Source organism: Ovis canadensis, chromosome 1, assembly GCF_042477335.2.
Source record: "Ovis canadensis isolate MfBH-ARS-UI-01 breed Bighorn chromosome 1, ARS-UI_OviCan_v2, whole genome shotgun sequence".
Taxonomy (NCBI): domain Eukaryota; kingdom Metazoa; phylum Chordata; class Mammalia; order Artiodactyla; family Bovidae; genus Ovis; species Ovis canadensis.
In genome coordinates, this window is record NC_091245.1 from 52,460,729 (window position 1) to 52,473,353 (window position 12,625).

At 39.6% G+C, this 12,625-nt stretch overlaps 1 protein-coding gene and 1 non-coding gene across 2 annotated transcripts in view; one reads left to right on the forward strand and one right to left on the reverse strand.

Annotated features, from left to right (window-relative positions):
* The window catches only part of SLC44A5 (solute carrier family 44 member 5), a 450,883-nt gene that overhangs the window by 347,750 nt on the left and 90,508 nt on the right, over positions 1 to 12,625 (reverse strand). The gene's annotated exons all lie outside the window — the stretch shown is intronic.
* Positions 13 to 84, forward strand: TRNAC-GCA (transfer RNA cysteine (anticodon GCA)). The gene has a single exon. It is a non-coding gene; the product is annotated as a tRNA-Cys (tRNA).

Below are 12,625 nucleotides of genomic sequence, written 5' to 3' on the forward strand. Positions count from 1 at the left end.
CTCCTGTGGGCTTCCCTGGTGGCTCAGAGGATAAAGCGTCTGCCTGCAATGCAGGAGACCCAGGTTCGATCCCTGGGTTGGGAAGATCCCCTGGAGAAGGAAATGGCAACCTACTCCAGTATTCTTGCCTGGAGAATCCCATGGACAGAGGAGCCTGAGTGGGCTACAGTCCATGGGGTCGCAAAGAGTCGGACACAACTGAGTGACTTCACTTCACTTCACTTTACTTTTCATTCTCCTGTAGGGCTACCCTATAAGCCCAGGTATTATTCTTAAACTTCCATGTGCACACAAAGCACTGGGGATCTTGTAAAATGTAGGTTCTAATCCAGTAGGTCTGATGTGGGCCCTGAGAGTTGCATGTTTAACAAAGTTCCAGGTAATGCTGCTACTGCTCTCTATCACATTTGAGTAGCAAGGCTCTACAGGAACACTGCAATAGGAAGATCTTCACATCTCTAATCTCTTTATCCTACCCTTTCAAATAATTAATTATCCTAAAATATTATTTTATTTATGTCACTTTGCTGGTTAAAAACTTTTAGTGACTCACTGTTCCCTGCTACTGGAGAAGGCAGTGGCACCCCACTCAAGTCCTCTTGCCTGGAAAATCCCATGGACGGAGGAGCCTGTTAGGCTGCAGTCCATGAGATCGCGAAGAGTCGGACACGTCTGAGCGACTTCACTTTCACTTTTCACTTTCATGCATTGGAGAAGGAAATGGTAACCCACTCCAGTGTTCTTGCCTGGAGAATCCCATGGATGGCAGAGCCTGGCGGGCTGCGTCTGTGGAGTCACACAGTTGGACACAACTGAAGTGCCTCAGCAGCAGCAGCAGCATTCCCTGCTACATTTGACCGTGTGGCAAATAGATTAACACAGCCCCTGACCTTATATAATCAAGAATCATGTGATTGAGTAGAAACAGTGTGCACAATGCTAGAAGCCAAAGCCAGAGAACAGCTGTTCCTTCAAACCAGTCTCCTTATCGGTAAAATGAAAGTTAAACTAGATGAGTGGAGTTTAATCCTCCATGTGCAATGTACTCACTAATACCATGAGAGTCTCAGCCCAGACCAATTAAGTGCAGGCTCTCAGGACCTCCTGTATTAACGCATGAGCAGGTCTTAGAAGCTCCCCAGGTGACTGTGAAGTGCAACCAAGTTTGCAAACCACCAGACCAGCCAGTGATTCCCAAAAGTTGCCCAATCCATCAATAACTGCATCACCTGAAAACTTGTTAGAATGTGAATTCCCAGACCTCACCCCAGGCCTACTGGAGCAAAATCTGGTGAGGCAGGGTCCAGAAACCTAGGGTTTAACCAGCTCTCCAGGTGTCTGTGATACATTCTGAAAACCACTGGATTAGAAAATAAGTAAATTCCCCTCTAGCTCTAAGAGGCTATCAATACTTTGATCTCTGACAGTCTTTTCCTACTTGAAGACTAAAATTATAAGCTCTGAGAGTAGACTTCCTGGGTAGAAATCTCCCTCCTACAGTTAATTGATGACTTTGGTTGTCTGTGTTTCAGGTCCTCATCTATAAAATGAGACTAATATTAGTACCTACTCTCATAAAGTTGCTATGAAAATTATAATTATTTCATATCTATAACTAGCTTAGCAGAGTACCTAAAATGTGGTATTCAGGTCATTACTCAGTTGTTACCCATCAATTGAATATTTCCCTGTCCACTTTATCCAGAATTGCAGCCCATCCCTAATACTTCATTATCTCCTCCTTGGTAGTTTTATAACATACCACATATTTGACTTACTGCTTTGTTTATTATCTGTCTTCTCCCACTAAGATGTAAGCTCTAAAGATCAATGATTTTTGTCCATTTTACTAAAAGCTGTACCCCCACTACCTAGAACAGGGTCTGACACATTGGAAATACTAACAAGAACAGTTGGTGGGAAAATAAATAAATAAATGCTAGCTATCATCAAAATTAATGTTATTTTTAGCTATTCAAATTTTTCCTTATTGAAACCTAACAGTTTATACTTCCTGTCTATTGCCTCTAATTGTCTATTGCCTCAAATTGTGCTTTGTTCTTATTCCATGCTTTATCCTAATTCTGTCCCATACCTAAAAATGCCCTTCTATCTAATTCTGCCCATGTTAGGCCTTGTTCAGGTTTCTACCTTTTCATTCAGTATTCCCGGATGACTCCAGCTCTCTAGTTATCTGAATATTTACAGTGTGTACTGCCATATGGTACAACTTAACACTTAATTTTCTTAATTTAGTGTCAGTGGAATAACTTCCAAGAAATTTACATTTTAAAACTGCACCATTTCTCTAACAACCATTTGATGAAAATTAGGGAGGAAGGCCCCCTCCCTCAAAAAATGGGAAAGCTAACTATTAGTTAATCATCCATTCATGCTAAGTCTATTTAGTTGTGTCTGACTCTTTGTGACCCTATGGACTAGCCCACCAGTTTCCTCTGTCCATAGGATTCTCCAGGCAAGAACACTGAATTGGTTGCCATTTCCTCCTCCAAGGGATCTTCCCAGGGATCAAACACTCGTCTGTTATGTCTCCTGCATCAGCAGGTGAGTTCTTTACCACTAGCACCACCCATGCTCTCCTCAAATGACTGTAATAGTGGCTCAACATTTTACAAAGCACTTTTTTATACATCAGCCTAGTTTAGACTAGATGATCTCAAAGACTATGTCTCCTTGCTCTTAAGTTTTCCAATTATCTTCGAGGATAGAGAAAACATTTCTTGAGGTAAAAATTAAGAATAAATCATGAAGGTCATGAATTCCCTGGTAGTCCAGTGGTTAGGACGCCATGCGTTCAGTGCCAAGTTCCTGGGTTCAATCCCTCTTGGAATAACTAAGATCCCACAAGCCATGCTGTGTGGCCAAAAACAAACAAACAATCATGAAAGTCATAATAGAAACAGAAAATGATCCAAGAAGTGGGTGAGTTCAGGTACAGGCAAATAAGTGGGTCTCTCACTCCCAGTCTTCCCATCAGCTGAAAGAGGCTCACCCTGATTGCCAGTGCAGCCCCCCAGGCAGGTATTACCAATTAATCAGAGTTGGCAGACAAGCGGACATCTATGTGCCATCCCAACCTAGTCGAACCAATCTTAGTTACAAGAGCAAAGGAAGAACTTCCTACATGGCCCAGTGGTTAATGATTCTCCTGCCAACGCAAGGGACATGGGTTTGATCCCTGGAATGCTGGTCTGAGAAGATCTCGCATGCATCCCACATGCCTCAGGGCGATTAAGCCCATGTACCACAACTACTGAGCCCACACCCTAGAGACTAGGAGTTGCAACTAGCACGTGCAGCAACTACTGAAGCCCGTGCACCCTAGAGTCTGCTCTGCAACGAGAAGCCACCACAATGAGAAGCCTGCACTCAACTAGGGAAAGCCTGCACACAGCAACAAAGACCCAGAGTAGCCAACAAACAAATATGTGTGTGTGTGTGTGTGTGTGTGTGTGTGTGTGTGTGTGTGTGTACACTCAGTGGTGTCCAACTCTTTGTGACTCAATGGACTGTAGCCTGCCAGGCTCCTCTGTGCATGGGATTCTCTAGGCAAGAATACTGGAGTGGGTTGCCATTTTCTACTCCAGGGGACCTTCCCAACCCAGGGACTGAACCCACGGCTCTTGCATCTCTTGCATTGGCAGGCAGATTCTTTACCAATATCGACATCTACAAGGCCCATATAAATAAATAAATAAATTTATTTTTTAAAATAAAAATAAAAACAAAGGAAACATGCTAAGAAATTTAAAGTGATTTGTCCAAGTACATACATGGTAGCAAACCAAGACCAGAACCAACTGACTGACTCCTTGTGCAGGACTCTCTCCACTCCTCTAATTGATTTCTGAAATTCAGTATTTAGATTTCCATTCTAAAGCAATCAAAACACATGAAGCAAATCTTTGACAGAGACTTTTCATATTCATGCTCACGAATATAACGTTGAAACTGAAAATGACAGTTTCGAGTCAAGTGATAGACAGGGCAGGCTAGTCTGTTATTTTTCAGTTGGGTTTATTTACCTAAGCCTAGAATGTGTCATGACTGCAAAGAGACAAAACTGATTATATTAATTCCACTGTCCTAGAAAAAGAAAAAGAAAACAGTCTTCATTAATAGGAACCAGCTCAACTCCAGTCCTGAAATAACTCATACTACTGAATCAACTTTTTAAAGGTGACCTCCCATTAATTGATAAAGCATTAGTTTAAATACAGCTTAATCACTAAATTTAAATGATAGGAAAAGACATATATCTAAAGAAATATGAAAATAGAGATAAGAGAGACAAATAAACATTTATTTAAACAATGATCATTTCTACATCTTGGAGATTATGCCTGCATTTCCGAACTATAATTCTTCCAGAGCTTCTCACTAAAAGACAGTTTCCAAATATTACAATCACCTTTGTAACTCAGTCGGAATGAAACTCACTTGTTAAATTTTACCTAGCCAGTTGATCATTCTGTCTGGATAAACTCTCATTTTTAAGCATACTATAATTGAAGGCTGCTTTGGGGAGAAAAAATAATCGTATAACACAGTTAGAAATTGCCTCTGGCACTGTCTGCATTACCCAAGGAAACCAGGATGACAACTGGCAAGGTCTGTTACTTCATAGAGTTGATCCCATTTAGCAACTATGTTACTTGGTTATGGTACCAGCTGTTGGTCCTGTAACCTGTCCTTTCACCCTGAGAAGGTGAACCTAACTCATCTGAGAGTAGGATGAGAAAAGCAGCAAACACACAGAATCTTTTCTCTTTAGCAAGCACTCTGCTAGCATGCCAAAGCAGGGAGGGAGAGGCAGTGATGCTGAAACAGTCAGAGGAGCTTCAGGATCTGCATGACCCCTGCTCCACAAAAAAGTGCAGTCAGTTCAGGAGTTCTCCTTGGATCTGGATATACACAGGAACAATCTCAATGGGCCTCAGATAAAAACCTAGCCACAAAATGATGCTTGCTAAGAGAGCCCAAGGAGGCTAGGGTGATTCTTCCCTTAACCCCCTTTATCAGTCAAGACACCAGTGCTCCATGAATTGGTCAAAACAAGAATGAAATCAAGAGCTGAAGTCCGTCCCCATCATGGTAGCCCAGGCACAGACTCTTTAGGCAAAAGAACAGCCAAGGCAAATATTGACATCTAAAAATGGACCAGTAGTTCCTGAAGAATGTTTGCGAGACATTGTGAGCACTCTTCTTCCAACCTCATCATTCCAAAAACTCAGAGATCACTTTTCCTATACCACACTATTGAATCATTTTTCAATCACCCCACTTACTCATCTGGAAAAGGGGACTGGAATCCCATCCCATGTAGCACAAATATTAGGTGGCATCCAAGACATCATTCACAATAATGGGAAATGCTTTAAAACACTCCTGTTTATAATGAGAGCTTCCCTCGTGGCTCAATGGTAAAGAATCCACCTGCCAATGCAGGAGACACGGGTTCAATCTTGGTTGGGAAAACCCCCTGGAGAAGGAAATGGCAATCCACTCCAGCATTTTTGCCTGGGAAATCCCATAGACAGAGGAGCCTGGCAGGCTACTGTCCATGGAGTCGTAAAAGAGTCAGGCATAACTTAGTGACTAAACAACAACAGATTTATAATAAGAACTCAAATTCCTTAAAAACTGACTGTATGCTGCCTAATCCAGCATATTAAGTAGAGAAAAAATCAAAGAGTTGGAAAAACTTGATTTGGAATCAGTTTTGTCACTTCACAGCTCTGTGACCATGAGCAAATTACTGATTACCTTTAAGCCCAAGCTTCTCTTTTGTAAAATAATCACAATAAAATTTATTTCACACTGTAGTTCTGAGGATTACATAAAAAATACAGAAAAAAAGAAAAAAGAATGCCTGACCAATGATAAACACTAAATATTCATTTTCTTCCCCCATTTTTTCCTAGTAAAGAAAATATCTGTTAAAATGCTCTTGAATGTTGCATATGGTTGAAAAAATTAACATGCCAGTGTCTTATCTATGCAACTCTAGTTTATATTGCTAATTTGAAGCAGCTACTATCTATGTATGTGATTATACATAAAATTTGAATGAATTATAACTGGTACCATAATCTGGAACTTTTTCAGAAATGTATTGCAGCTTTATTTTAATCCCACTATGGTAAAAAAGAGAGAAGACCAGCAACTCTTTAGTTGAATAGTGCCATATTTTATGGCGCTTTCTCCATTAAGCCCTTCTTTTGTGTGTTACATATCATGCATCTTTCAAAATAATTCATTCATCTGTCTTTCCAAAGCCTATTTATGGCCTTTAATACTTTGAGACAGTATTAGGAGCAAATATGTACAGTCCTGCAAAAAAAAAAAAGAGAGAGAGAAAGAGGAAGAAAGGCCTGTTTGATGCAAATAAGACTATGGAGAACAGTCTTATGGCCAAGAACAACAGCAGGCTTGTCCATCTGTCCATCACCAAACTGAGTTGTGCCCACTAGTTATCAACAGGAGGTGGCCATGTGGGCATCACACTAACATAGAAATTCTGTCATCAGGAAGATAAGGTGAGAAAGGAAGAAGAGGATTAACTGCTTCAGAATCAATTTCTGGGATAGAAGGATTTATACAAAGAATGCTGTTTGTTTCTTACTCATAGGCTATAAAGCTTTTATTCATTCATTACACATTTTCTTGGTGCTTTTTAAAAGCTAGGCAATATGCTAGCCACTATGGATACAAAAAAATAATTTCCTTTTTATTTTAGTAATTCTGTTGAAGGACAGAGAAGTAAACCATTATAATACAGTAAAATGACAGCTAATGTATATACATGTGCCATAAGAACCCAAAGAAAGAAGTCATTAAGGACAGAAACATGGCAGCTTCACAAATCTGTGAGTCACCTTGGCATGTGCGTGCGTCGCTCAGTCTTGTGCAACTCTGTGGAACCCAGTGGACTGTAGCCCACCAGGCTCCTCTGTCAATGGGTTTTCCAGGCAAGAACACTGGGGCAGGTTGCCATTTCCTACTCCAGGGGATTGTCCCAACCCAGGGATAGAACCCATGTCTCCTGCATCTCCTGCATTGGCAGGTGGATTCTTTCCACTGAGCCACCTGGGAAGTCCCATCTTTGCACAGGGGCTATCCTAACCTTCTTTGTAATATTCCAGTGTTGTTATACATGCTACTGAAGTGAGAATAACCACAGAAGTAAAACAGAAAATCGAAGAATGAACAGATGGGTTTTGATCAACTTTGCTTATCTTAGGATATAAGGGAACTATTACTGCCTGTACCTTCATTTCTTACAGCCTTTTTCTTTTAAAGTATGGGTGCATGGTTAATTTTTATATAATTTTTAATCTTATTAACTCCATCTAAACATGGCCATTTCTATTTTCTATAATATCAGTATGTTTGAAAGTATGACCATTGGACAATATAGCTATGGATATAGGTATAGATATACAGATACATACCTATAGATACAGATATAGATATAGAAATAAATGTAGAAATAGTTTCTTGGCTTCTGGACATACTAGTAAATTACATATTTCTTAAATTTTACAATGACACATTTTCAAGCAATTGCCTAAGAGGAAAGTGAATATAAGGCATAGCCTTTACTGGCATTTAGCAAAATTAAAATGTTAATACAAATAAATCCTCAGTGGCTTTAAAACATGTTGTAAAGATTCTCTTTCAATTGCAGAAATGAATCAGGAGTGACTTGAGGCACTCCCATTTAAGCTAAAGTATAAAGTCTGGATAAACTGTCAGCTTGAAAATCCCATTTAAACGTCTACTGGCTTTGTTGCTCTTACATGCACTCGGAAACAAAATTTACAACAGTTTCAGACTGAATTTATTATTCATCTCTGAGGCAATTTGGGGTTCTATATCATTTCCCCAAGTCTCATCTTGGTTATCTCTCCAGCACTGGCATTCCTCTTTATTGCCCCTGAAGACATACATTACCCTGGAGCTGCATGAGTAAAAATGATGGTTTCCCCTCCCTGACCCTCCCCACAGGTACAAGAGCCTGGAGCACATCCTAAAATGTAGTGCTAGCATGGGCTGCCATCTACGGGGTGGCACAGAGTCGGACACAACTGAAGCGACTTAGCAGCAGCAGCAGCAGCAGGCATTACCTTGCCTCAGCTACTAGCACCAGGCCTAACCAGAGTCTGGGTCAGTCTTGAAGAACACACTCCAAAGATTAAGAGCCATCACTTTCCCTGCCACTGTCCTGTTATCCTGCCTTGGTGGCTGCTGACACGGAAATGCCTTCTGCCCTGGCTACCTCAAGAGCTCACAGTAAAACTGCCATTATTATGCATGAAACTGACAAGACATCAAAGTCCTAAACTTTATTTCTAATCTAAACTTCGGTCACATAATTAACCTTTTCCACATACCAAATTTTGGACCATAAAAAAGGCTGAAGAATTGATGTTTTTTGAACCGTGGTGATGGAGAAGACTCTTGAGAGTCTCTTGGACTGCAAGGAGATAAAATCAGACAATCCTAAAGGAAATCAACCCTGAACATTCATTGGAAGGACAGATGCTAAAGCTGAAGCTCTAATCCTTTGGCCACCTGATGCAAAGAACTGACTCACTGGAAAAGACCCTGATGCTTGGAAAGATGGAAGGCAGGAGGAGAAGGGGACGACAGAGGATGAGATGATAGGATGGCATCACCAACTCGATAGACATGAGTTTGAACAAATTCTGGGAGATAGTGAAGGATAGGGAAGCTTGTTGTGCTGCAGTCCATCAGGTTGTGAAGAGTCAGACACAACCTAGCAACTGAAAACCAACAACATTCCAAAATTTAGGTTGTAACTTCTACATAATGAAAACCACAATGCCCATATATAGATATTTGCTTATTGCTTTTCTTCTCTCCATCTATCAGGTCTATATACGTAATTCCCGATCACTGTTCTCAACATGATTCTCATATTATGACACCTAGCACAACTTCACAGGTAATTTTATGTTTACTGAATATTTTCTATTGATATCAGTGTCATTGATAGCTTCTGTGTTCTACTCTAACAAGCATGCAAATGTTGTCCTATGGATGGGAAGTTTTTGCCATGATCTATACTCTCTTCTATGATTTTTCGGATCACATTTTTTCATCTATTACACATGTAAATCCTGCAAAAAAAAATTGATTAGAGTTGAGTAATGACTCATGTCCAAGCAGTCTAACATAAATGGCAAAGAGAATGTCATTCATTAATTTCTCAAAGGCCTGCGAGGTACCTGACCCTAAATGAAGGCCAACAGAAACATCAATTAGGAGTTTTAAAAAGCAAATATTACTGTGAAAGAAATGGTTTTTTTCTGATGGTGAAAGTTGTGATGTTTCTTCTAGTTTATATAATAGCTAATATTCAGGAAAGAGTGGTAAATACTAAATGAGCAACAGGGAAAAGAACTAGGTACTTGGACTTTCCTGTGACTCAGATGGTAAAGAATCTGCATGCAATGTGGGAGACTGAGGCTCGATCCCTGGGACAGGATCTTCTGGACAAGGGAACAGGGAGCCACTCCAGTATTCTGGCCTGGAGAATTCCATGGGCAGAGGAGCTTGGCGGGTTGCATTCCATGGCATCGCAGAGTCAGCCCCAGCTGGGCAGCTGACACTCTCACTGCCACCACTCATCTTACAAGTGCACCATGGTTCCAGAGCTCTAGGAGGATGCCAGTTGCGTGATTTTCAGAAACTGCTTCCCCTCAAACATTGTTAGACACGGTAGCAATGTCCTGCTCTCTGTTCACATGCCAGTATAAACCACAATATAGCTAAGGTGTCATAGAACCCTACTAATGCTATTTCAAATACACTTACACAGTTATAACCTACTTCTGAATCTCAACTTGTGAATAAAATGAAAACTACTGTTTATTTACATATACATACGGATTCTCAGACACTGTGCCCATTTGATCCTTACCTTGGTCTAGGAGGTGATCGTTATTCTCTTTGACAAAGGAACAAATAAGCCTAAACAATGAAGCAGTCTGCACCAGGCATAAGAATGTTAATAATACTGTATATCTGCATAAAAGAAAGTGTTCTTTAAATCTGTCATTTCCTACTTGAGGAACAATTGCAGTCCACGCTCAGAGGGTAGAGGCTCCCCTAGAATATATTCATGGAGCAGGGGTCCGTGTCAGTGATGCCCACATACTACAATGTGCCTGCAGCCTTCAGGAGCCTAAGCAAATTTAGACACATTCTTGGGCCCATTTTTAGGTCTTGTTAGACCTTTAGATCCTACTTTTAATAACCCTTGTAATCTTTTTAAAATACTTAGCCAAAGATCAAAGCAGCAGCTTATCTTTAAGCTACATACTCTATATATTTTTCACTTTAATTTGTACTTATACAACATTTTTTTCATAGCAGTAAATAGATTTTCCTTCATGGGGGAACAAAATCTGCCCTTAAGGAAAACAGTAATCATTTTCAGCAAACATTTACTAAGTGACTACCTTTTTGAATGTTAAAGCCTAACCCTGAAGAAGGTAAACAGATAGATAAGACCTGATCTTTAATGCCAAGGGCTTAAAACCTAATTATGAAGACAGAAATAGTAGAACTCAGGGTCAAAATGTAAAGTGCTTCTTAGTCCCTCTAGAAGGAAAAACTTCTGATACCAGGTTGCTTTAAAGAGCTCTGGCTTCCCAATGAGAAAGGGGGCTGAGAAGAGTAATCCTTTAAGAAAATGTCAAGGATTCTGATTCTAGCAAAATAACTCTTGAGGTGGAGGGAGCGAAGCAGGAGAAAGAGGGCAGTTTCAGAAGCGACTTAAGATTGTCTGAGGATGTGCTCTTTGCAAACCTCAAAGCCCGTATACACCGTGACTTCCTCAGAATCACAGCGATGGGGAGCCCCAGGCACAGAAGGAGGGTGCCCTGTGTCTCAGAGGCCTTGAGATGAAAAGACAGAACCACAGGGCTGGAGTGTTTCAGGTGCAGCCCTAGTGACACCATACTATGCATTCATTTTTCTATTTGTCCTTATTTAACATTGAACAATAATATTTTACACCAACATCTACATCAAGAAGGACTTAATTTGACTAGGTGGTTACCTTTGTCAGTCATTAAGATAAGAGGCTGTTGTTTCAGAAGACCTGAACCAGTGCAAAGTTGAGTTGCTTAGAACAGAGTCTGTGATAAAAACAAGTATAAAGATGGTTACCTACAACAAATGATTTGAACTTATTAAAAACCAACCTTAAGGGAATATCCCCATAACCTACTATGATTTATGATTCCTAGAAACCTAGAGAATTAGACTAATTCTCTTCTAACATAAAATACTGAGGGTATCTACTCTCTTTGGAGAAGACTTCGTTATCTCCTTTATCACTAAAATAAAATTATCAGTGCCACAGTCTCCTAAATCTATCTCCATCCTTATTTTTATTAACTACTCTCATAGTTCACATCCACCTGTTAAGTGCACCTCTAAGCAGATGATACCTCTGTATTATCTTCCACCCATATGGACCCTTTTTCAGCACTCAGATTTCTGCTTTTATGCTTAGCTGTCACACTGATCAACAAATTGCTTGTGGTAGACGGCATTTTTCTTTTGAGTTTACCTTTTGTGTTGTTCTAATTCTAGGGAAAGGAGTGTGTGTGTGTGTGTGTGTGTGTGTGTGTGTGCGAGAGAGAGAGAGAGAGAAATGATGATGATGATGATGACATAGCATATAACTTGTAAAAATGTTAGAGAAAAGCATTTTTTAATGAAAGGGAAAAAAACCATTCCACCATGTAGAGGTTACTGCAAAGATTTTGTTGTTTTCCTATCAGTCCTTTTTCTCTGTATGTTTTCTAACTTTTTATTTTGAAATAATTTTAGACTTACAGAAGAGTTCCAAAATAGTAGTGAGAGTTCCTGTATACTCTTTCATCCAGTTTTCCTACTGATAAGTGTACTATGGTAATAGTAGATGTTATCAAAATCCTCTATGTATATTTTGACTAGGTGAAATTGTACTTTTTGTTCACTGCTCCTTACATTTAATATGATAGCACAGGCATTTCTCTTATTTAAAATTTCTCAAAAACAACATTTTAATGACCAGGAAATGTATACTACATCAACACATATTAATGCTGTTGAATAGACAGATTGCTTACAATTTTTTCTATTATTAAAAATCCTCATCAACACAGGTTATACATTTTAAAAACATCTACAAATTTTATAGGTGAAAAAAATGGTCTTTCATCATAAATTACTTTTTCAATTACCAGGAAGGTGAACATTCTAAATGCGTACTAGTCATTTTTATTTCATCTTTTATAAATTACTCATCCCGTTGTTTGCCCATGTACTCAGGGTGTCTGAATGCATTACTTACAAATTTGTGTAAAGCTTGCATATGAAGAATACTCAGCTTTCAACTCAAAGACTGCAAATATCTTACCATTTGCCTACTGCAGTTTATTTGCTTTGTTTTCATTTTGATAATCTAAAACACTTTTGCCAATTGAAAACAAAATATCTCTTTTATAGTAGCAATTTGTAATGGAAAGGCATTGTCATTGTCAAACTCTGATCCCCCAGCCACTAAGCAGCTGAAGATGCA